This window comes from Mercenaria mercenaria, chromosome 9 (assembly GCF_021730395.1).
Source record: "Mercenaria mercenaria strain notata chromosome 9, MADL_Memer_1, whole genome shotgun sequence".
NCBI classification, from domain to species: domain Eukaryota; kingdom Metazoa; phylum Mollusca; class Bivalvia; order Venerida; family Veneridae; genus Mercenaria; species Mercenaria mercenaria.
Window position 1 is genome coordinate 85,653,678 of NC_069369.1, and position 22,622 is coordinate 85,676,299.

General features: G+C 34.4%; 2 long non-coding RNA genes across 5 annotated transcripts in view; both read right to left on the reverse strand.

Moving 5' to 3' along the window:
* Positions 1 to 1,045: 1,045 nt before the first annotated feature.
* Positions 1,046 to 7,096, reverse strand: LOC123528137 (uncharacterized). Its single transcript, XR_008372509.1, has 5 exons — positions 6,875 to 7,096; positions 6,310 to 6,408; positions 5,692 to 5,790; positions 5,195 to 5,279; positions 1,046 to 4,585 (listed from the first exon to the last, which is right to left on the reverse strand). It is a non-coding gene; the product is annotated as an uncharacterized LOC123528137 (long non-coding RNA).
* A 5,021-nt stretch (positions 7,097 to 12,117) lies between these two features.
* LOC123547628 (uncharacterized) overlaps positions 12,118 to 22,622 on the reverse strand; it is a 62,831-nt gene continuing 52,326 nt past the window's right edge. Inside the window, exons 6-7 of one of the 4 annotated variants that reach the window (XR_006685685.2) lie at positions 17,259 to 17,563; positions 12,118 to 13,457 (exon numbers count right to left, since the gene is read on the reverse strand). This is a non-coding gene — a long non-coding RNA (uncharacterized LOC123547628). The remainder of the gene's footprint in view (positions 13,458 to 17,258; positions 17,564 to 22,622) is intronic. The other 3 variants (XR_006685683.2, XR_006685684.2, XR_006685682.2) reach the window with 3 other exon arrangements.

Genomic DNA, 22,622 nt, shown 5'->3' on the forward strand with positions numbered 1-22,622 from the left:
TACTGGAAGGCCGTCCGTGCAGAAATTATATCCGGTCTTCAGGACATCCCACGATTCCATGCCTTTACCTTAACAAAAGTTCATAAGATATATCAGGACTTGATATTTGCTGAACAGGACACAACATGGAAATAAATTCAGGACTTTAATGTTACCAACAGGACTTCACAGGAAGAAGTAAAACTTTACTAGCCTTAAACCAGTCTTCAAAAACTTGTAAAGATCATATAAATCACAAATGTCGTAAAGCCATGTTGAATTACCTACGAATTCAGAACATCCGAAAATATTTAACAAAAGCAGCGGCTGAAATTTTAGTTTTGTCTCTAATTATTTCACATCTGGATTATTGCAATGTCATACTGTATGGTGTAGCTAATGTGAGATGCGTATGATGCAACGTTTTCAAAACATGTGCGCATTAACAGGAGGAAATTTGACAGTTCTAAACAAGCATTGCGCCACTTACATTGGTTGCCAGTAAAAGCAAGAACCGAGTTCAAGATACTTTCTTTCATGTTCTGTCACACTGGCAGAACACCTATGTATTTAACAGAATTGCTTACAAAGTATTTTCATAGTAGACAAGGTTTGAGATCGTCTGAAAATTCTGAATGTCGTTATGTTGTTCAATACAACAGTGCAAAACATTCAATGATAGAAGTTTCTGTACTACTGGTCCAAAACTTTGGAATGAACTGCCGTTAGAACTAGGCAAAAGTGAATCACTTGACATAGGCATTGTACCTAATTTAAAGAGTATTTAAAAAATGGAATAAAAAAGTAAATATTGTCATATATGATGTCATTGCATGATACAACAACTTTTATTTTCAATGTTCTGTCATCAGTAATGGAATAATGTTCAAAAGATGATCAACAACAAATAGTCCTACCTGTGTAAAGGAAAGGTAACTGTGTAAGTAAATATTGGTTACTTAAGACAGTACTAGTTATCTCCCTTATCAATTTGCATATAAAGTGTCAGAATTGACCCTAAATTGACCTATGGTCTGTTTCATGTAGCAATCAAAGAAAACACTGATGTTCTTAAATATTTATTTAATTATGTTTATATGAAATATAATGATTTATATAATGTTTTATGAAAATAGTACAGGTATGTTAATGAAAGTGATAAGTATATGGTATTGCACTTTGTTGACAGTAAAAAATATGAATTATACAACAAGAGGACCATGATGGTCCTGAATCGCTCACCTATCCCCACATGACCCAGTGTTGAACTGAGTATGACGTCGTTATTTCTATTATTTGACATAGTGACCTAGTTTTTGAGCACATGTGACCTAGATATCATCAAGATAAAAAATTCTGACCAATTTTCATGAAGATCCATTGAAAAATATGGCCTCTAGAGAGGTCACAAGGTTATTCTATTATTTGACCTAATGACCTAGTTTTTGAAGGCACGTGACCCACTTTTAAACTTGACCTAGATATCATCAAGGTGAACATTCTCACCAATTTTCATGAAGATCTCGTGAAAAATATGGCCTCTAGAGAGTTCACAAGGTTTTTCTATTTTTCGACCTACTGACCTAGTTTTTGACCGCACATGACCCAGTTACGAATCTGACCTAGATATCATCAAGCTGAACATTCTCACCAATTTTCATGAAGATCCGCTGAGAAATATGGCCTCTAGAGAGGTCACAAGGTTTTTCTATTTTTAGATCTACTGACCTAGTTTTTAACCCCACGTGACCCAGTTTCGATCTTGACCTAGATATCTTCAAGGTAAACACTCTGACCAATTTTCATGAAGATCCATTGAAAAATATTGCCTCTAGAGAGGTCACAAGGTTTTCCTATTTTTAGACCTACTGACCTAGTTTTTGACCGCACGTGACCCAGTTTCGAACTTGACCTAGATATCATCAAGGTGAACATTCTGACCAATTTTCATGAAGATCCATTGAGAAATATGGCCTCTAGAGAGGTCACAAGGTTTTTCTATTTTTAGATCTACTGACCTAGTTTTTGACCCCACATGACCCAGTTTCGAACTTGACCTAGATATCATCAATGTGAACATTCTGACCAATATTCATGAAGATCTCATGAAAAATATGGCCTCTAGAGAGGTCACAAGGTTTTTCTATTTTTAGATCTACTGACCTAGTTTTTAACCCCATGTGACCCAGTTTCGAACTTGACCTAGATATCATCAAGGTAAACATTCTGGCCAATTTTCATGAAGATCCATTGAGAAATATGGCCTCTAGAGAGGTCACAAGGTTTTTCTATTTTTAGACCTAATGACCTAGTTTTTGACCCTACGTGACCGAGTTTCGAACTTGACCTAGATATCATCAAGGTAAACATTCTGACCAATATTCATGAAGATCTAATGAAAAATATGGCCTCTAGAGAGGTCACAAGGTTTTTCTATTTTTAGACCTACTGACCTAGTTTTTGAACCGACGTGACCTAGTTTCGAACTTGACCTAGATATCACCAAGGTGAACATTCTTACCAATTTTCATGAAGATCTTCTGAAATATATGGCCTCTAGAGAGGTCACAAGGTTTTTCTATTTTTAGACCTACTGACCTAGTTTTTGACGGCACGTGACCCAGTTTCGAACTTGACCTAGATATCATCAAGATGAACATTCTGACCAACTTTCATAAAGATCCCATGAAAAATGTGACCTCTAGAATGGTCACAAGCAAAAGTTTACGGACGCACGGACGCACGTACGCACGACGGACGACGGACACCGCGTGATCACAAAAGCTCACCTTGTCACTTTGTGACAGGTGAGCTAAAAATGGAAATTTTCATGAGATAAAGAACATAGCTACAAAAATAAGCCAACCAATTTCTAAGAAAAGGCAACTTCATAGTAACAGAAAATCAAAAAGTACTGTTTGAATAATGCCAGTTCAAATCAAAATACAACATTTTTGGAAACTTTTATGAAAGTTTTATGGAGGCTGCTGAAGACCAGTAGCCTGTAATGTGATATAAAATCTGAGATACAAAACGTTTGACTAGTACAGAGGTGACATCACTTTAGTGTTTCTAAAGTAACCATGCCACTATCAAAGTTGACAGGGAACTTAAGGAAATTAACCTGCAAAGATTCGTGAAGACTAATCAATAGTATATTGTCCAGACAAACAAATCAGGACAGGCACACCATTTGGACAACTAAGTCTTCATTTCCGTAAACTGGCACAACAAAAAGTAATGACAATTTAAAATACTGAAAACATACTCATGACAAGTACAAAAGGGCCAACATTTCTGAGTCATAGAACTTTCTGATCTTATGATGCTTAATGAAGTAACATGTTACACAAAATATTGCTATGGTAAGAAAAGGGCAATAATTATGAAAAAGCCAAATGCAGTTATGGAACTAGTGCATTTAATGTCAAATTATTACAGTTTGCAATTGTAAGACGTTTGTTACATTTTTCATTAACAAAGTGGAAGGTGTTTTAGGTATTTTTATGACAAAACATGTCTCCAATCTATGTATACCTTTAGCTGTGGCGGCTATTTTGTGCAGCAAAATGGAAAGTGTCAGTGATATGCAAAAATATACTTGGTACTGATCACTCGTGAAGTTTCATCAAAATCTGTTAAGTAGTTTTAACCTGTGAAAGCCGACAAGATTTTTCTATTTTTAGCTCTGGCTGCAATTTAGTGCATCAAAACGAAACATGCAAGCGATATGCACAACACTATGCTTGGTACTGATCAGTCCTGTGAAGTTTCATCAAAATCTGGCCAGCAGCTTGTCCTCTTAAAGCCAGACAGGCTTAATGCGGACAGACGAGAAGGCATAATTAATACCTCTCTCCACCTTTAGATGAGACATAATTCCGAGATAAAACCTTATATACAACACTTTACAAAATCAGGATGCTAAAAAATGGATGTGCAATACCTCTACCTACTCTTCAGTGAAATGAAAAAGGACAAAACACAAGAAATATGGAGGAGTTATGGGCCATGACACATACGATAAACAAATGTTTTAAGACTGAAGAAAATGCATTGATTAGTTCAAAAATTTACATTAGTGTTTTAGTTCAATATAAACTTTGTCATACTAAAATGATATTGCAGTTATAATGACCAATCACTTTTTAGATTTATGAAAGAAAAAAAAACAATTTATGCCAACCTTAAACTTACAACTTTAAAAGCAAAAATTATCAAACGTTTTACTGTGGTATTGCATGAAATTAAATTTTGTCACCATACAAATCATTAATGATTTTAATAATACTGATCACTATGGTCTTAAGTTTGATTTGTGAACATACTGTGCTATAAACTGAGACAAAAACAGTACTGATACACTACAAGACAGTATTTTGAACATTATAACAGTGTAATGTTTACATATTCTCAAAGTTTCTGAATCACATTTACATGCACCGCTGGACAGGACTTGCTGTTCTCTACATGTGTGTCGTACAATAACAGCAAATATGTAACAAAGTTGATTCAGGAGGCTCCTCTATACTAAACTGTGCAAGCTGCAGACACTGATCTTGAACAACAGCTGAACGGTGACACTGAAGATTTCACAGGTATATATCTGAAGAAAGAAATGCATATTGTAGTAACTCTGTATTCGAGGTGTCTGCAGCTCTTTAATATTCAAAATATGTATATTCTCGAATATAAGGTAGAATAAAAGTGTTACTGGATTAATAAAACTTCAACATATCTTATGCATAAGACCCATTTTAGTAGAATATATGAAGAGGCCAATAGTGACCCTAAGTCACTCACTTGACCTTACTATTTGACCTAAAATATATGTATGACACACTTCTTATTTTGGAATATTATGATGGCAGGCTATATTTTATTCTATATCTTAAATACTTTGAAAATAACACACCTTATACTTGACATTTCATAATTTGTATCTTACATTCACCTTTTTAAGCTTATAACAATAGAATTGTGTTTACCTTTTTAATCAATTTCAGGAGAAAAATGTAAGATATTTGGAAAGTTACAGTCATAAGTCTGTAATTATTTGGTACTGTATAATTTCTTTTTGTAAGTGTAAAGTTTATATATCATACTTGACCCTTGGTCTCATGTGAAATAAACTTTACACAAGCCTCTAGAAGTGATATATACCAAATCAATAACTGAATTACATTGTAACTCTTTGAATATTGTAAACAATTACCTGAAGGTATCAATATCTGTGTTTAATTAAGTCATACAGGTCAACACTGGCATTCTCATCATATGAATCCACAGAACATTTTACACTGAAATAAAGAAACAGCTTCCTAGTACAAATTTTGTACTTCAGTTACTGAAATTTACAGATTTTACATTAAATTAGGACTCTAATCCATTGAAAACATCAAGTGACAGATATCAAGAAAACATTGCATTAAAAAGATATTTAAACAAAATGGTTAATGCTATAGTGTATTAAAAAGCTTTGAAACATGGTTAGTGGCTGACAATAATAGTACTTTTATCTCTATATCATATGAAAGGCTAAGAGTTAAGAAGTCTGAATAGATATCTTTACCTAAGTCAAAATTTCTTGATTCAAAATGGTTGGCTGTACCATCTTTCATGAAACTTCATAAAATCATTTTAATGACATTTACAATGTGTATCTGTTAAATGTTTAGAGGAATGTAATTTTAATAACTGGCATTATATTACCCTTGACATGTTAAACTTGTTAAAGAGTATCATTTGTACATCATTGTACCATCAGACCATCTTTCACTTCTGTCAACCTGACTAGACATGTTGGACACCCTGAAATATATAAATGATAAAATCTGTGAACAGTTAACAATCATCATGCAAAAACCATAACACCATCTTTATAAAATCACCTTAACACCTTGATCTTAAAAAATATTATTATTTCAAATTATTATTGTCCATTAACGTATAATGTATCCCATCCATAATCATTACATGACTCCTTATATAATTTACCAGTTCATAGTTTGGAATGGCTTCCAGTCTAAATCCAGAAGTTGAAGAAAAACAAATTATGAAAGTTTATTTATGGTGTCATTTAAAAGAATGACCTGCCTGTTAATTGTCAACTGTTTGCTCTTTTTAATATTGATAGGCTATTGCATTTTATCAAATGTTGTCTAATATATATATCAACTGTCAATAGTTTACAAGACTTGAAGTATTAATTAGATGTCACTGACTTGTTTACTGTCAACATCATAAAGAGAGATAAAACTACATGTAAATTGTAAAACATTGTATGAGATACCCTTCCATCATGTATAAATTGCCTTAAAAAGAAATTACATAGAAGTAGTATCCCACTGTTTTGACTGCCCCTGCTCTATCAAACTTTTCAAGCTTCTGCAGCCACTTAATGTGTCATCTGTTCGCTTGTACTTCTTTCTGAAATGAGGTAATTATAATATAATATTTCAATAACTTATAATAATAAATATATTATATTATTCTTTTCCTACAATTTGCAACAGTTTATTTTGAAAATTCATTTTATCTCAATTACATTCTGTTCTGACTACAGCTAAAATACATAGAACAGACTATAAGCTATTATAAGGTCAAAGGTCACTCTAAAAGGAAAAATCGGTAAACTTAGGCCCAGTTAATCACAGATGCTTTAAATAAGCTGTCATTTCAAACATCAATTTGTCATAGGATTATGTATCTACAAACAAAAAACAAGAAAAAACAAATTAATAGAAAGAACATTTTGGGGCAATTTAAAAAGCGACAATGAAAGTGAAAGTAGAAAGTCAATATTTTCTTATCGACTTTTCTTTCAAAATTTCCATTTAAAGCGTAACAGTTTCCTTTCATACTGTATTGAATAATCCATAAACATTATACTTACCGTTTAAATGCATGAAAAATCCTCATGGTACCCGTAAACTTATAATTTGTTGATAACCTCTCAGTCTTCGGCCGTTTTCACGTGAAAATACGAAACCGGTGTTAACATAAATGTTCTACTTCCGGCGGTATTCGATTGCGTAAATCGGCTCTAGTACTATGCCTACTTGACACATTAAAAAAATCTTAAGACACTGTATTTCAGAGATTTTTAGCTCATCTGAATTTTTTGAAAATGAAAGGATGAGTTGATCGGCGTCGGCGTTGCCTGGTTAAGTTTTATGTTTAGGTCAGCTTTTCTCCTATACTATCAAAGCTATTGCTTTGAAACTTGCAACACTTGTTCACTATCAATAGCTGACCCTGTACAGCAAGAAACATAAATCCATCCTGCTTTTTGCAAGAATTATGGCCCCTTTTGGACTTAGAAAATATCAGATTTCTTGGTTAAGGTTTATGTTTAGACAATATTTTCTCCTAAACTATCAAAGCTATTGCTTTGAAACTTACAGCACTTGTTCACCGTCATAAGTTGACCCTGTACAGCAAGAAACATAACTCCTGCTTTTTGAAAGAATTATGGTCCCTTTTGGACTTAGAAAATATCAGATTTCTTGGTTAAGGTTTATGTTTAGATAATATTTTCTCCTAAACTATCAAAGCTATTGCTTTGAAACTTACAGCACTTGTTCACCGTCATAAGTTGACCCTGTACAGCAAGAAACATAACTCCTGCTTTTTGAAAGAATTATGGTCCCTTTTGGACTTAGAAAATATCAGATTTCTTGGTTAAGTATTATGTTTAGGTCAGCTTTTCTCATTAACTACCAAAGCTATTGCTTTTAAACTTGCAACAGTTGTTCACCATCATAAGCTGACCCTGTACAACAAGAAACATAACTCCGTCCTGCTTTTTGCAAGAATTATAAACTCTTTAAAAATTTTGGACAGAAAATATCAGATATCTTGTTATGTTTAGGTCAACTTTTTTCCTAAACTATTAAAGCTATTGCTTTGAAACTTGCAGCACTTGTTCACCATGATAAGCTCTGTACAGCAAAAAAAAATAACTCCATCCTGCTTTTTGCAAGAATTATGACCCTTTTTAGACTTAGGAAATCATGGGTATGACAATATTTCTACTATACAGAGACAAAAAAATCAGATGAGCGTCTGCACCCGCAAGGCGGTGCTCTTGTTTAATAACTGTTTATTATGCTAAAACAGAACGTGATAGTTCTTGTTTTTGGTAAAAGGTTTTACATTTCAACATTTATATTTCCAAGGTTTGTTTAATTAAACGCACATGTTGGTACAGGCTCTAAGGGTAGGGTAGTGTGTAGTATTTCTTTTTTAAACAGTATATGACACCATTAACCTGGGGGGTTTGAACCTCTATATGCAGCTCATCTGGGCGTGCTTTAAGCACTGGTATTCGCAATAGAGATAAATGACCTCAAAAGGGGAGGGGTGCAGTCATGACTGTTTGTTAAAATAAGGTTGTTATTATTATTATTGTCATTATTGATACTAATAAACTTCGATAATGTGGCAGTTGACCTAAATACAATCGACACTGTTTATTTTCGCATACAGGTAAATCCAATATTTGTTTTACAATGGATCTATGACGGATTATCATTGAACACCCCTGGACTTATTGAACTCAACTGCCACATTATCAAAGCTTATTAGTATTATTATTATCATTATCATTATGTACAACACCACTGAATATGTCATTGTATAAAAATAGGCGTTTAATAAAATTATTCAGTTTATGTTTCAGTTTAAATCATGATCTTAAGAAAATCTTACTGTTCTTTTTTTCAGTATAACAAACAAACAATATTAGTGCATTCGAACGCAGAATGCATTTACACTGTGACCATTCTTAGTTTGTAATATCTGTGCATCTATCTTAGTGGTTTGATGGTGTTCATATCATTTTAATTCATTATTCAAGTATTTTATTTTTTCCTAAATAAAGTTCTGGTTCATACGTGGCCACGTCTTATAGTACCTTATAGGATTTCTTCATGGACAGGAAGACTTTGGAATAATGGAAAACAGGACTTCCTAGGACATTTCTGCCACTTCAGGACAACAGGACTTCCTGGGACATTTCTGGCACTTCAGGACAACAGGACTTCCTGGGACATTTTCATTTCTGCCACTTCAGGACAACAGGACTTCCTGTGACATTTCTGGCATTTCAGGACAACAGGACTTCCTGGGACATTTCTGGCATTTCAGGACATCATGGGATATTCCTAGCATTTCATGACAACATGACTTCCTGGGTTCACAGGACAACTAAGCATAGTATTTCTTATAGCTCAATTATCCAGTCTTCAAGACAATCCTGGGATTATCCCAGCTTCATTTAATGGCATGAAAAGTCCTTGGACTATCCCATGAGGTCCTGCCAGATGGGCTTGCGGATGAGTTCCGGATAGCATCCGTAGAACTCCTAACTCATTCGTAAGTCATCCAGTTTATCCGTTCAGAAATTGTGGGCATCCGTGGGCAAGGGTGTGAAGTTCTGAACGCTCAAAATTTTGCCACAGATAATAATATATCCGTAAGGAATCTGTAATAAATCAGTAACAGTTTTGAGAAATTGTAACAATCCAGAAGACTATCACTGTGGTAAAAGATACGAGGCATTACAGATTTATTCCAGTTCTAATAAGGTCAATTATGGTTCTGTTACAATAGCATTGTTTGCAAAACCTTTTTTTTCTTATACATACCGAGCAATCCTAGGATGGAAATCTGGAACTCATCCACAAGCCCATCCAGGGCAGTGTGATTGTAGCTATTAGTGGAAGTTCAAAGTAAGCAGACAGTACAGAAATATAATCCCTACTGTTACAAGGAATACTCCTATTCTAATGTTTATAACATTCATAACCTGATAAAGTATAAGGCCTAAAAGAAAATTGTTTGCTTCTGGTAACACGAATTACCCTAAATTCTTGGCTCGGCCCTAAAATGTTTTCATGGACTTCGATCTTTTTCTTTCAACTTTTTAACAGTGTTTGATAGATTTTCACCAAATTTGATCTGTAACATCATTAGGTTTATACAAACTGTTCCCTTTCACAGTATTTCTGTTAAAGGTTCATAATGCTGTTGTTTATAATGTGGCTGCTACATATTTTGTTATGAACTAGAGGATATTTGTTTGTTTTGAGTGAATATGGAATATATCCCACTGAGAAGTGAGAAAATACCAAATATTTTCATGATCGCGTAGCGCGAGTGAAAATGTGAATATTTTCTCACTTCGAGGTGAGATATATTCCATATTCACTCAAAACAAACAAATTTTCTTTTTATTTTATGCCCCATTACGTTGAGATTTGCATTTTGCAACATTTTTTAATCTCAGCGCGGTATACACAGACACGCGTAAACAGACATGACGTCAGACGTGTTGTGACGTTAGAAAGACCCACACAACATAAAGTTCCATTTTATTTTATTTTTTGCTGCATAACGTTATGAAATTCTCATTAAGTTAAATAATTTTAATCGAGAAATATACTATAAAGAACAAAGTGCGACTACAATTTTCATCCTGTTTTAAGCAAATAATTTAAAATTCATACGCAATGTATGAGGGGGCGGAGCTATATTTCTCACAGTGTGAAAATATAGATTTCATATTTTCACAGTGTGAGTGATGAGATATAAAAATATTTAACTGATAGAATACAGTATTTCATTTGTTAGCATAAAATAAATAAATTTCTTGTTAATCCTATTTTCCATAACTTTTTTACTCCAATATTTGTCAAAGTACTGAATATTGATTAACATAGTAGAAAACAGAACTGAATCCGTTGTTTTTATTACCTCCCTTTATGGCTCTAACTGTATAAGTTCATGTGCAGTATTGAAAGTAGTGCTTTTCTAATCATATAATTATGAACAACATCTATTGGACAGCACTTTTATCTGTTTTGTAACATAAAAATTTGAAGCCTTATGAACCTATGAGTACTGCCAGAGCTTGAAATAGAAAAAAAAACTTTTACCGTCTTCATCAAACTTGGTCTGTAGTCTTTTTCATGCTTGTTCAGATAGCACCATTTGACATGCCTTTAGTAGCGAAGAAAAGCTGAAATCAATTTCATGTTGTGAACAGCTTGTTTCATCTTCATCAAAGTTTGTTAGTAGTATACTTTGAATGACGATTTCCAAGTAAGTTCAAATGGTCCTGCTCGACTACATTTAGGCACGACCAGAGCTGAAACAGATTTTTTGAAACAACTTTTTGTTTAATACACCAAAAAGCCACATTTTCTTCCAGATCTCGTCAGAATGTATCTACTGTCTAGGTTCAGTTTGAAACTATAGGCAATCTTGGGCCAAAAACAATGTCACATGGTTAAACCAAAGAAAACCTTTAACATTCTAGAGGCCACTTTTTCTGTCCTTACTAAAGTTTCGTCTATTGTGAAGCTATCTCACCTAGGGTAAAAAACTTGGTCCCTAAGTCAAACCACAGAAAACCCTGTTTATACAGTGTGAACATTTTCTTACTGATCTGCAATGACAGACTTGAAGAACAAAATACCCCTTCATGGTCATATTTTTGTCTGTAAATTTACCATGTCTATCGAACACTATTTAAATCTCCCTGCTTAGAAATTTTACCAAACAGCAGCACAGAGAATTAAAGAAGCAAGGATGAAATTGATAAAATAGATACTATGTTTTTCTTTAGAATTATAAAGAACTGAAATTCAAATAATCAGAAAATGATGATAATATGCTCAACTATGCTTCACACTAATTAATTACTCATGAGGTTTGGTGAAATTCAGCATAATTGTATGTAGCAATTAAGTATTGTAAGCACTGTAAAATATGACACATCAAGGGCTATAACTTTGCTGAAAATTAATGAAGCAGAATATGCCAATAAGACTTGGCAATGATCACTCTAAGGATAGATGACTATAACATCATTAAATTTAACAAATCAAGGGCCACAACTCTTCTGGAAAACACCAAACTTAAACATGCTCATGATATGCACAACTAGGCTTTGCAATGACCACTCTGGTAAAGTTTGGTGAAATTCCTCCTTGAATGGTATTAAAGTAGTTGCCTGGACAAGGTAAAATAGACTAATCAAGGGCCATAACTCCACTGAAAATCACTGAACAACAACATGCTGACAATATGCACAACAAGGCTGATAATGCCTGCAAGGATTTGTGGAATTCCATCCAATAATAGAAGAGAACTGGCCGAAAAATGATAAGATTTGTCGAAACGAGGGCCATAACCCAGCTGAAAATCATCGAACTGGAAAATGCAAAAAATTGCACATTGATGCTTGCCACTGATCACTCCTGTGAGAGTTTAGTGGAAATCCATCCAAAAATTTAAGTGGCAAAAACATAATATTTGATCAATCGAGTGCCATAACTCTGCTGAAAATCATCAAACTGGAAAATGCCAACAATATGCACAACTAAGCTTTGTACCGATTGCTCCTGTGAAGTTTGGTGTAAATCCCCCACTGGTGTTGGGAGATGTGTAGGTGATTCAAGGGAGATTGTGGACTTCCAAAAAGTGGATTCTCTGGTCTTTCGTGGGAAATGTACGCAACTACTAACCACAAAAATGATCAAACAGTTATTTCTTGTTTGTTTCTTTAGATAATTGTTTCAACCAAATGATATAATTACATTGGAACAATCAGTTACACTTTAGTTCTTGACATTTAAGAATCAAAACCTGTATCATTCCAATTTTACTATTATATACACAGTCACTTTTAAACATGATTTTAATATCTAATCATACATGGTCACATTGTGAGTTTTACTAGAGAGTATTACTATCTGTTTTTCACTGTTACCTGAACTTTAATGTCACATTCAGTGAGTTTTCACAATCACCTTCGAACATTACATAAATGTAACTTAACTGAATTCTAATGTCTATCTTTCACTGTCACATTTGAATGAATTTTGCATTTATGTCACACACAGTGAGTTGCATGTTAATCTCGGCTTTCTTTCCAATGTTCAGCAGATCAAATCAAGCCTTCAGTATCAGGAGTGTTAATATTAACAGATTACTAGTAAAGTGATTATTATGCTTATTGACAGGTATTACTTCTGTCATCTGTCTGAATTTCCAGATGATAGAAAAACAACACTTTGGGGTCCTTGTTACTGCATGGAAAACTAAGTAGCAACATCCTAAGTCAGTGTTACTGTGTGTTTTTCCTGTGCGGACTACTCAGTAACAACAGTCTGGGTCAGTGTTACTGCCTGGAAACACAAAATAGCAATGTCCTAGTCAGCATTACTGTGTGGCAGACTCAGTAGCCCAATGTTCTGTGTTAATGTTACTGTGTGGAAGACATCAGCAGGTAGCAACACTCTGGGTTAGTGTTATAACATGGAAGATTTTCCTGACGGTAGTCTCAGCTCTTTAAATTCCAGCCAGATAATGTAAAGAGGTTCCATCTGTGAAGTGTGTCCTACTACCTAGTTGATCATCAATGACTCCCTGCGAAGCAGGTCCAAGTTAACATCTTGGCTAAGACACAACTGAAATGATGCAACAATAGTACTCAGTAAGAGAAACTCTGGGCCTTGTAGCTGATAGAGGAGACAAAGGTGGGTGCTCGACAGTTAAATAACATATGTAAGGACACTATAGCTATTACTGGAGTAAGCAATACCCACAAAATAATTCTTTACGTGAGGAAACAACCTTTCAGGTGTAAATGTTCTATACTGACAAGAAGAATTCAAACTGGACCTATCAAACATCAAATAATTTCATCAAAATTACATAAGGTATCATTGACTTACAATATGTAGTTACTGTGAAACAAACTCTCTGCCAATCACATTTTTTTTAAAAAACATGGCTAAGTTAAAGAAGATATAAATATATTGCCCATCTGACTTAAATTAATACCAGATTTTTGGCCGAGGATCTCTACACAAAGCTACATGCCCAATATCTAAGTTTTAGTCCTTGAAGACAAGATAATTTCTAAAGTTTTTTTCCATACAAGTCTAGGTAAAACAAGTGACCACCATCGGCCAGACCAATTCTGACCCCAGGGGAACAATTTGAATGAACTTGATAGAGGACTACAAGGTCCTAAATGTACACTAAATGTATAAGCTCTTGGTCTTGCAGCTTCAGACAAGAGTTTTTTTTTAACAAACTTGGTAGAGGACCTGTGTGACTACACAAGATCTGTGTGCACTACACAATACCGCAATCTAAATATCTAAGCTCCAGGGCCTGGCCAAGAAGATGTTTTGTTTTTCTTATATAAACAAGAGACAGTTTTGACCCCTGAGACACAATTTGAATGAATTTGGTTACGGAGAACTACACAAAGCAACATGCAAAGAATCTGAGCTTTTAGACAAGATTTTTGAAACTTTTGCATATATATGTAAGACAAGTGAACCCAAGGGTGTGACTAATTTTGACCCCAGGAGCATGATTTGAGCAAACTTGGCAGAGGACTACTAGACAATGCTCTGTCCAAAATATCAAAGCACTGAATTGTTGCAATTCAGAGAACTATAAAAATAAGAGCTGTCACAGGAGACAGAGTGCTCGACTATTTCGATGCTGGATAGTGAAACTGGGCACATCTGAGGAAGCTTGAGCTGTCATTAGAGTGTTTAATGACTCCAATAAGAATGAAGATATTGGACAATAGCTTGAGTCTGTGTCAAAAGTATTAAGTATTAAGATAGATAAAGAACATTAAATAAGTATACTTCTAAGCAAATAGGGAGATAATTTATGAAATATTGGTGTAAGAGTGATTTTTGCATATGTCATATAATGCGGGTGGTGATGTGGAATAACAACTTCAAGTTTGAATCAAATCTATTTAGTACCGTATAGCAGTTTAATTCTGCGGGTTTTTATTTCTGCTAAATTTGCGGGTCGGAGCAGTCACATAGAAATAAATTCCGCACATTTAAACTATCAGCAGAATTTTTTGACGCAGAAATAAACTTTGATATTTCGCTTTATATAATGACCCATTATTTTCATCTCACGAGTTTTTCATCTGCTGTCAAGTTATTCACACCGTATGGATTGTGGTTGATTGCTTTTGTTATTGTATCAATCTATTGTCCACAAATGAATGGTTACCGTTTTGGGCGTGTAATCTTTACAAATGTATATCACAAAACACTCTAGGTTTATGAAAATTAATGTGTGTTGTAACTGAAAGGACTGTGAACGGACTATGTACTAGATTTTGCATTTGATATGCATTTGGGTCGTTAATTATGATGTAGCAAATGCGGTAGCTATTTCCCGTGCACAGAATTTACTTCTGGTTGATGCAAACCACAAAAATTAATTCCTGCTTTTTTCGAAGGTCGCAGAAATAAACTAGAATGTGTCTATAGGACACAGGGTATGCCCCCCCACACACTGGTACATTTGTCACAAATAAAGGGTAATAATTCAAATGTTCATAGCCTCAACAAACATTTTATGCAAAGGATTCATTATTCTAGGCCCTATACTTTTTGAGCATATAATGAGCATCACAAACAAAAAATCCCCTATTTTGGCTATTTCAAGGGCCTAACTCTGTAATAAGAGCTAAGATTCTCAAGACGAATGCCAAGTGTGCAAGGTCACATCACGATAAAGACTCCAGCAAGGTTTCCTGAATTTACATCTAATACTTGAGCTAGGCATATTATTAGGTGAAAAAGTGCATATTTTTACTATTTCAGGGGCCATAACTTTAAAAAAAGGGTGTGGAGCCAGCCAAAAAAGTAGAGGTGTGCAAGTTTATATCATGATAAAGACTTATGCAAGTTTTCAACCATTTATATAAAATACTTTTTGAGCTCGACTAAGGTGCGTCACAAGGTGAAAATGTACATTTTTGACTATTTCAGGGGCCACAACTCTAAAAATAGGGGACGGACCCAAATGAAAAATAAGAGGTGCGCAAGTTCATATCATGATTAAGACTCGTGCAACGTTTCATGAATCTATATCAAATACTTTTTAAGCTAGGCGTGTCACAAGGTGAAAATGTGCATTTTTGACTATTTCAGGGGCCATAACTCTGAAAATAGGGAGCGGAGCCAGATGAAAAATAGGAGGTGTGCAAACTCATATCATGATTAAGACTCATGCAAGGTTTCATGAATCTATATCAAATACTTTTTGAGCTAGGCGTGCCACAAGGTGAAAATGGGCTTTTTTGACTATTTCAGGGGCCATAACTCTGAAAATAGGGGGGTGGAGCCAGATGAAAAATAGGAGGTGTGCAAGTTCATATCATGATTAAGACTCATGCAATGTTTCATGAATCTGTATCAAATACTTTATGAGCTAGGCGTGTCACAAGGTAAAAATGTGCATTTTTGACTATTTCAGGGGCCATAACTATGAAAATAGGGGGCGGAGCCATTCGGATAATAGGAGGTGCACAAGTTAATATCATGATAAAGACTCATGCAAGATTTCATCAATTTTTATCAAATAATTTTTGAGCTAGGCGCGTCACGAACTTCGGACGGACGGGCGGACGGACACACGGACAAGACCAAATCTATATGCCCCCGCCACTCATGGGGGGGGGGGGGGGGGGCACAAAAACGCAGAAGTAAACTAGGCCCATTTTAGGATAAAACCGCAGAGTTTTTTGCCTGCAGAATTAACCCGCTATACAGTAATAACTAAGATATAGTGAAAATGCATCAAAATTGATAGTACCAACTCCATGGCATAGATAGCAAGAACTGCATGACATAGACAGTATGAACTAGTATGACATAGTACCAACTCCAACTGCATGACTGATGGTATGAACCGCATGACACAGATAGTACCAACTCCATATTATAGGTAGTACCAACTTCATGTTATAGGTAGTACCAACTTCATGACATTATATACTGAGGCTCCATTTATCTTGTTATCATTTTGATAAAATAATGCCACTTTTTAGCTCCCCTGAGCTCAGTGTTCAGGGTGAGGTATTGTTATCACTCAGTGTCCATGTACACTTCTTCATACAATATCCCTGAAACCATTTGGTGGATGTTAATGAAACTTTGAATACATGTTTCTTGAAGTATGCTCTACTAGAGGTGAAAAATTCCATTTCGTGCAGAATTCTGGTTGCCATGGCAACCAAACAGAAAAACTACATTTTTTTTTAGATATTTGGTATGTATTTTACTTAGACTTTCAGGTTAATTAAGCAGAATGTTTTTAGCTCACTGACTAAATTTAATGTCCCAAGAGCTAAAGCTATTCATGTTAGTCAATGAACAACTCTCACCAAGCTCATGCCTCATTTATTACTCTTCACAAGAGAATATTTAACTCACCTGAATCAACAGATACTTTGTCCTTCAGTTGGCAAGTTATGACTGTTTGTATAGTTGTACAGTTTTTGTTTAATGTGAATCACAGTTGTACTGTAGCATTTTCATAGTATATGATTGAATCACAAGAATATACGAATAAGTTCATCTTGGCCTGGAATCTAGATTCATTGCTCATCTTTTTGTCATTTCACAGTTAACTTAAACCTTGTCAGGTGTCTTTTGAAATTTCTTAACCACATTTTCTGTATGTCTCCAGTAACAGTGAATGAATGCATATATCAGAGCTTCTGGTGATTATAACTGCTCTGGATAAGAAAAAACATAGGTTTTTTAGGAAAATCTGTGTACTTTTTAAGTATTCATAAATTTACTCATACATTGTTATGAGTTTTTAGATTACAAACACTGTACAGTATAATACAACTTTTACATCAGTAGTGTTCAATGACATTTAACACAGCCATTACAGTAACTGCTATAATGAAGAAACTGAAATGACTGCATGATCATGGCTTTCAGCAAATTATTAGGAACACAAGATTTACGCACAATGACCGCAAGATTTACGCATATATACAGGACGAACAGCATTCAATTAACGGATATCACCGTACTAGTAACAAACTTGTATCATGTAAAACAAAAGCGCAGCGCATGAGAAACTGACAAAACGCTCTTGTCAGTTATCGTCCGTTGAACATCCGTTACATCATCCGGTAGTAGTTCGGCCATGAATCAGGTCCACCGGACAAGAACGAATGCGAACCTGTCAAGTTCAGAATAGGGAACGCACGAGTAACGAACAAAACGCATATCAGCGCATTGCTACCATACATCTAACGGACAACTTTGTCCAGTGGTGTACGTTCTAAATTTTGAACATGCTCGAAACCTTCCATGGGATGGAACAAATTTCGCAGAACAAGGAGCGCAGGTGCCGCATGAGAAACGGAAAAGAAAAGCATATGAATGTCACACGAACGGATTGAAAATTTTGTTATACGTTAAACATCCGTTAACGCTATAAGGTGTAGTGTAACTGAGACTTTAACTCTTATAATAGATTATTTAGTCAGGTTAAGTTATTTAATTATACTGTTTGGAGAGGCTTGATCTTGAAACATGCTTTCCAACTTAAATGTATATTTCTCAATAATTAAAGTATTGAAGCTTCTTTGGGCAAAAAATAAATTGAAACACTGTTTTCTGTACTCAACATTAATCTAAGTCCAGAATAGGAAAATGCAATGCCATGATGATTTTAACTTTATTTATTGTAAACATTTTTTTTACAGGAAAAAAACATTTTGCTATTGAAAGAGAACTGTTTTACTGAATCAAAGCATTATACTGAACAATACCAGCTGTCCAACATTTGTAAATATTTCTAGAAATATTTAATTCTAGTGATACAGTAATTAAGAAATAATTTACACCAAAGCAGTGTTTTAACATTCTTTATGCATGATAGGTGGTTATACATCAGGTGTAATAATTTCATGAGGGCGCAGCTCGAGTGAAATTATTTCGAACGATTATAACTGCCAGATTGTATAAATAATTTTGCTACAGAAAATTTCCTTTCTAATATGTCTTTGTCGTAAAATCTAGATCAATAGTATGGAGCTGTTTCCTCATGTATGCATGGCGTGTCATCACGCTCTGTTGTTTATACACACTACGACTGGAAATGGTCATACGTCTTGCGGAAGAGTTCAATTTGGGCGAAAATGATGGCAAATTATTTTGTAAAGCGAATTTACCAGATTAGTATGTGCGTAAATTAATCTAGACAGTTGTGCAGTGCTACATTTCGTTTTAAAAATGCTATTAAGTAAAATACTAAATCAAATTTGAAAGCACTATTTCTAGATGCATACATGGTGCTAAATTTCATGTTGACACGTCGTTAACATTATAACGTTGTGATGATTAATGCATTGCTAGTCAAATTAGAATGAATTTTTTACTCTGAGGAAAATATCATGTCTGAAATACAGTTTTTATAATTCTCTTAAAACTGACACTAACTAAGCCAAAGAATATAATTTATAAAGATACATTGTGATTGGCTAGCCATTTTTGTTCAGTGTAATTGTGAGTCTGAGAAATTACTGAAGTTGAAAGCTTTAAATAAATAAAATGGAAAACAATTATGTGTTGTTTCTTAGTTTGTGATAAATATTTTCTTGTATTATTGAAAAGATAATCAGCAGATAAAGCAGTTTCATTCGTTATGCTTTGCTCTGTACAGTGAACACTACTTTTGATTACTGTGAAAGAAATTAAAGGGCCCGCTTCTTGTGTCCAGCCATCAAACACCATGTTGTTTTACTAGATACATGAAAAATATTTCCTTCTAAAGAAACATAAGCTCAAAACAAAAACTTTGGATGACCTATACATTTTAAGGGCTTACTTATAATGTCACTTAGACTTTTTTCGAAGTCACAAAGTTTTATGATAGTAAACAAAAATGACTGCGAAAAAGTTTTAAGCGACACGGTTTTAGTAAAGAGCATTTTATTCAATGATTTCAAACACTACAAAAAACTGGGTACAAAATGATGAATTTTATGTCCCTTTAATAATAAAATATAAAATCACTTAGAATTTTGTCGCGCTTACCTTTTTGCAAATTTTTATCTATTTGGAGTGCGAAAAAGTTCTAAGTGACATTTTGCTTAAAATTTCTTTTCTGTCAGACATTTCTTTAAAAATTCCACTAGATTTAAAAAAAATATACAGTTGAATATCGTTACCTCGATATCGGTTAGCTCGATACTCCGGTTAGCACGATGTGTTTAAGTCGGTCCCATTTCTTCCCTATTTATCTTAATGTAATTATTTATCATTACCTCGATATGATTAGCTCGATATTTTGTTTAGCTCGATGAGATTTTCCAGTCCCGTCAACTTACCTGTACTGTTTTTACACCTGGTTTCGTCGATATCACAGCTACTCAAACAAGAGCTGTCCATAAGACAGCCAAGCTCGACTATTCGAAATATTGTTCCAGAGGCAGGAAAATATTACCTAAAAAGGTTAAATATCAAAAGAGTTTTAAGTTCAAAAGGGGGAATAATTTGACCAAAATGCATATCAGTTATGGGACTTGCTGCTATCAACTAGTTTTATAACCCCTAAGACACATGTGAAGTTTCAATTCAATATCTGCATTCGTTTTGGAGATAGAAACTCGCATGTAAAACTTTAACCAGAATTTTCAAAGTCCAAAAGGGGGCATAATTTGCCCAAAATACATGCCAGAGTTATGGAACTTGATCCAGTGCGGTTAGTAATTGATCTAGAAAAAGAAAAAATAAGTTTCAAATCTATATGCCTTTTAGTAATAGCTGTATGTACTTGCATGCAAAACTTTAACCAGAATTTGGTAAGTCCAAAAGGGGGCATAATTTGGCCAAAATGAAGGTCAGAGTTATGGGACTTGCTGCTATCAACTAGTTTTATAACCCCGAAGACACATGTGAAGTTTCAAATCAATATCTGCATTAGTTTTGGAGATAATAACTTGCATGTAAAACTTTAACCAAAATTTTCTAAGTCTAAAAGGGGGCATAATTTGTTCAAAAAACATGTCAGAGTTATGGAACTTGACCCAGTGAGGTTGGTAATTGATCTAGAAAAAGAAAAAATAAGTTTCAAAGCTATATGCCTTTTAGAAATAGCTGTATGTACTTGCACGCAAAACTTTAACCAGAATTTGCTAAGTCCAAAAGGGGGCATAATTTGGCCAAAATGAAGGTCAGAGTTATGGGACTTGCTGCTGTCAACTAGTTTTATAACCCCGAAGACACATGTGAAGTTTCAAATCAATATCTGCATTAGTTTTGGAGATAGTAACTTGCATGTAAAACTTTAACCAAAATTTTCTAAGTCCAAAAGGGGGCATAATTTGCTCAAAATACATGTCAGAGTCATGGGACTTGACCCAGAGAGGTTGGTAATTGACCTAGAAAAAGAAAAAATAAGTTTCAAAGCTATATGCCTTTAATTGATGGCTGTATGTACTTGCATGCAAAAACTTAACCAAGGTGTGACGCCGACGCCGACGCCAGGGTGAGTAGAATAGCTAGACTATTCTTCGAATAGTCGAGCTAAAAATATCCATGTTATTTGTAAGGTGTGATAATCAATCTATTGTTGTCCGCCGATGTATTAATCATATTCAAGTTAGTTTCGGTGTGTTTGTTTTGTTTGTTATTTAATCTTTAATCCAGTTTTAATGTCAGGAAGTTTGCATTTAATTCCCAATAATTAGTCTTATAAAACACCATGCAAGCAAGAAAGCTGTTTTCCAATATAACAATTAATTTGGTTAAAATATTTTCTGTTTGACGGAGTTAAAATCTGCCATTTAGGAATGAGTAAAATTATGTGTATTTAACTGACAAATTTTCGTTATCGAAGCACAGTCAAAATGACTGCTCAACTAGGATCATTATCGCTGCATTCAGACTTGTTTAGGGAAGGAATAAAAATGCTGATGTTTAAAAGTAGATTTTGAAAAAATAAAAGTTGTATGTCTGTATTTAATTAGGATGTTTTATTTACCAATAAAATTAAAATCGTATTTACGTTTTATATTATTTCTTTCCCTTTTCAACTACCCCCCCTAAAAAAACAACATTGGATATAATGACAATATATATAATGACAATACAGATGTCCGGCACAAGTACACTGTAGTCACAGATAGTCGATATCGTTACGTCGAACTTCGGATACGTTGATGCAATTTTTACAGTCCCTTGAATATCGAGGTAACGGTATTCGACTGTAGTTGTTTTCAATCAGATTTAAAAATATTACAACAGCTGCCAGAATTATAAAGCAACAGGAATGTTTTTTCCTTCTACTGTAAAATTTCATGAAATGCACTTAGCACTTTGTCGCATTCACCCCTCGACATGCAGATGATGATTAAAAAGAAATATTTTAAATTTCAAGTAATTATCATTTAAAGAACCAAAGATATGTCTTATAAACGAAGCTTTCGAAATATTTAACATGTCAATAATTCCAAGTATAACAACTTTGTGACCTTGACCTTATGTATAATAGGCCCATCCCCTACACATACTTTGTTTGTATGCTGGACAATGTTTATGCGAACTTCCAGTAAGAAGTAAGCAATAGTAACAAAGATATGACAGAAAAACAAAGGTGGCCGAAAAAACTTTAACTTTAAAAATAACCTAAGTATAACACCTTGGTGGCTTTGGTATGATGGGCCCAGCCCCTGTACATACTTTGTCCATATGTTGGACAATGTTTATGTGAAATATCAAAATAAGATACAAGCAAAAGTAACAAAGATATGACAGAAAAACAAAGGTTGC